The 4,504-nt window shown below is 32.1% G+C and overlaps 1 non-coding gene across 1 annotated transcript; it reads left to right on the plus strand.

Annotated features, from left to right (window-relative positions):
* Nucleotides 1–760: 760 nt before the first annotated feature.
* Nucleotides 761–833, plus strand: TRNAE-UUC (transfer RNA glutamic acid (anticodon UUC)). Its single transcript has one exon. It is a non-coding gene; the product is annotated as a tRNA-Glu (tRNA).
* The last annotated feature ends 3,671 nt before the right edge of the window (nucleotides 834–4,504 follow it).

Consider the following 4,504-nt stretch of genomic DNA (forward strand, 5'->3'; position numbering starts at 1 on the left):
GTGTCCTATCTAAGGCAGAACACTAGAACCAGCCTTACTGCTTGAAATAACAGACTGGAGAGGAAAGGGGGCTGGAAAGAGCTATAACTGATTGCTTTGGGGGCTATAACTATAGGTATGTACCCATCAACATGAGACCAACGGAGAGCCTCACACAGTCAGGACTTGGGCTGAGCTACCACTGGCTAAGTGATCAGATCTGTGTTATCACCTACTCACCAGAGGTAAGTGCCCTGCTGCTGTGGAGACAGGAGCTATATACAGACAACTGCAACAAAGCAGAGAAGAAGGAGTGAGCAAACAAAGATAAAGGGAAAAAATACTTGTCCTCAAGATGAGACTACAAATTAAAATTGTATACCACATGAAGAAAACTAAGAAGCAACAAAATGAAAATTAAAAAAAGGAATCTTGACATGATTTTAGAATGCTCAAAGAGATTTTTTAAAAAGGAATAACACATTTATGGATCAAGAAATTATGAAATAAACAAGCAGAAATGAAAATAGGCATTTTCAAAAAAATTAGAAATCCTACAAAACAAAAAATAGAAGTTAACTTTTAAAATTTTAATAGGTGAGCTAATCACGAGGGAATTACTAAAATGGAAGAATACCGAGGAACTTCCCCAAAACCTATCACAGTGAGATAAAGAGGCTAAACCATAATTATGATAAAGCAGTTTAAAAATATATAGGATCAATTGGACATCTCCAACATACATCTAATGAGAGAGTCACAAGAAGAGCATTGAAGGAATTCCTTGGTGGTCCAGTGGTTAGGACTCTGTGCTTTCAGGGCAGAGGGCCCAGGTTCAATTCCTGGTTAGGGAACTAAGATCCCACAAGTCATGCAGTGCAACCAAAAAAAAGAACATTAAGGAAATGGCATAAACTTTTTCAAAATAGAATAAATACAGGCATCCTCAAATTTAAAGTGCCCACCAAGTGCTACACAGAACAAGTGGATATATCTGGTCTGGAACTGATCCATTGCAATAAAGATGCTGAAGCAAAAATCAACCTACCCTTCAGTTCAGTTCAGTTCAGTTCAGTCGCTCAGTCGTATCTGACTCAATGGGACCCCATGAATTGCAGCACGCCAGGCCTCCCTGTCCATCACCAACTCCCAGAGTCTACCCACCTACCCTTAGAATGTACTATTCATTTAAAAAATCTTCAGAAGTCTAAACCTAAGAATTCATAAACTGACTGAAATATTCCTTAGCAGCTCTGAAACCCAATGGAGTCGGGATTTCCAGTTAAAATGTTGTAATGTATCTAACAGTATTAAATTATAAAGTCAGGGTTAGGCAATGATACACTAAACTACTTGAATTATTTAGAAGAAGGGTAAATTTTTATTGCTAAGTCACTTCAGTTGTGTCCAACTCTTTGCAACCCTATAGACTATAGCCCTCCAGGCTCCTCTGTCCATGGATTCTTCAGGCAAGAATACTGGAGTGGGTTGCTGTGCCCTCCTTCAGGGGATCTTCCTGACCCAAGGATTGAACCCCTATCTCTTATGTCTCCTGCACTGGCAGGCAGGTTCTTTACCAGTAGCACTACCTGTAAGCGAAGTAAATTATGCATGTTGTAATACATAAGTTAAATACTAAATGAACAAAACTACAGTATGTAACTACCCAACTAATAAAGGAAAAAAAGTGATTTTTAAAATACACTCAATCAATTAAAAAAAAAACAAGGAGAGAAAAAAAGTAGAGCAGGTGTATCAAATAGAAAAATAGACAAATAAAACTATAGAATTAAACAAAATATATCAGTAGCTATATACAATGGAGACAGACTAAATATACTATTAATAGTTTAAGAAACAATGATTTTCAAACTAGATTTTAAAGGGACATTGAAAAGTTGAAAGTAAAAAGATGAAAAATCATATACTGTGAAAATAACAACCAAAATAAAATAGATGTATATATATATACATATATATATTAATATCACACAAAATCAACTTTATGAGAAAATTAGAAATAAGGAGGCTTCTTAATGATAAAAATTTCAATTCACCAAAAACACATAATTTTAGAATTGTAAACCTGGTAACGTGACTTTCAAAATATGTAAAACAAAAACTAAATTACAAGGTTAAATAAAACAAATCCACAATCATGCAGAAAGATATAACATACTTCTCTCAGTAAGTGGTAAAACAAAAACACACAAAATATTTGAACACAAATTAATTGAATTAGATTCAGTTAGAACACTGAAGATAACAATGGCGAGATGCACATTCTTATCAAGTACACAGAAACCTTTATCCAAAAATTGACCATATACCAGGCCATACAGCAAATCTCAAAAATTTCAAAGGGATGAGATTAAACAGATGTTTTCTGATCATGTACAATGTGAAAAGATAACTTCAAAAATTTTGTTTGAGAAATTATGAAGTGAATCAAATAGGTAAAAAATAAATAATGGAAGAAATTAGAAAATAACTTGAACTGAATAAAAATGTAAAAATCTGAATACTAGAATTTTAAGATGCAGCTAAAACAGTACTTAGAAGAAAACATACAACTTAAATGTAGAAATTAGAAAAGAATAAAGACTGAAAATTAATAAGCTAAGCATGAATCTCCAAAGATTAGAAAAACAGAAGCAAAATAAAATTACTGAATATAGAAGGAAAGAAATAACAAAAATAGAGGGCAACTAATAGAGAAGCAACAAGAAAGTTAAGACTCTCTTCTTTGAAAGAATTAACAAAACTGACAAACCTTTTGTGAAACTAATCGGGGAAAAAAAAGAGAAGAAATGAAAAACAATTATCAGAAATAAGGAAGAACAACTACTACTGATGCTGCACACATAGAAAGATTATAATGGCCAATTACTGACAACTTCTGCCAACAAATCTGAAAATTTAGATGAGATAGAAAAAGCTTATAAAAGTATACTGTATCAAACTGGCATCAAAAGAAACAGAAAACTCTAAAGCCCTTTAGCCATTAAATAAATCAATAATGATAAAGCCTTCCCACAAAGATAACTGCAGTCCCAGATAACTTCAATCTTAAATTCTACCAAACATACAAAGAGTAAATAATTTTCCTTTGATACAAACTCTTTCAGATTATAAAAATAGAAAATACTATCCAACTCATTTAATGTGGCTAGCATAATTTTGATAGCAAAACCTGTCAGTGACAATATAAGAAAAGATTATTACAGACCAAACTCACTTATATGAACATAGATATAAAAATCCTAAACAGAATATTAGCAAACCAAATCTAGCAACATACAAAAATAATAGTAGATCATGATGAAGTTTTATGTATCTCAGAAATTCATGATTGTTTTAATAATAATTCAGTAATTTAGTAATATAAGTCACCACATTAACAAATTAAAGGAGAAAAATCATGTGATTGTCTCAATAGATGCAGATAAAAGTGCTTAATAAAATTCAACATCCATTTATGATTCAATCAAATAAAACAACCCTTAGCAAACTAAGAACGGAAAGAAATTTCTTTGATATGATAAAGAATATTTATAAAAACATACAGCAAATATCATACTTAATATAAATACTGAAAGTTTCCCACTGGAGATCAAGAACAAGACAAGGAAGTCTACTAGCAATCTTACAACATTGTACTGGAAGGCCCATGAATAGGAAAATAGAAAGAAATTAAAGGTAAGAAATTATAGAAGAAAAATCAAGCTATCATTATTTATCAATAATGATAACGATTTTACACAAAATTCAAAAGAACTTACAAATAAACTGTTAGAATTTACAACAAATTTTAGCAAAGTCACTTGATATTAAATCAATGTACAAAAATCCATTTTATTTCTCTATCCCAGCAATAAATTAAAGTTTTACTTTTACAAATATAATTTTATAATCAAAAATTACCAATTACTTCATAAAAAATCTAACTAAAGATTTCCAACACCTTTATAGAAAAATCATAAAACTTTGTTAAGAGATACTGAAGACAACCTAAGAAATGGAGAAGCATACCATCTTCAAGGATTGGAACACTCAATGTTAAAAATTTGTAACTTCTCAAATTTATTTATAGATTCATGCAATCTTATCAAAATCACAAGTATCTATGGAATTGACAAACTACTTCTAAAATTTATATACAAATGCAAAAGGCTAAAAGCAGTTAAGGCACTTATATGAGCTCCCTAGGACTGCTTAAGAAACCACCACAAATTGGAGGGCTTAAAACAAGTTTATCATCTCATAGTCCTGGAGGCTAAAATTCCAAAATCAAGATGTTACCAGGTTAATGCTTCCTCTGAAACCTGTACAGAGAATTCTTCCTTGTCTCTTCCTAGTTTCTATGGCTTCCTGACAAACTTTGGCTTTCCTTGGCTTGCAGCTGCCATAACTCCAATATCTGGCTTGCAGCTGCCATAACTCCAATATCTACCTTCATCATCACATAGCATTCTCCCTATGTTTCTGTCTTTACAAGGCCATCATATTATAAGGACACCAGTCG

The sequence above is a fragment of the Giraffa tippelskirchi genome, chromosome 4 (genome assembly GCF_054371585.1).
Source record: "Giraffa tippelskirchi isolate mGirTip1 chromosome 4, T2T-mGirTip1v1.2.pri, whole genome shotgun sequence".
Taxonomy (NCBI): domain Eukaryota; kingdom Metazoa; phylum Chordata; class Mammalia; order Artiodactyla; family Giraffidae; genus Giraffa; species Giraffa tippelskirchi.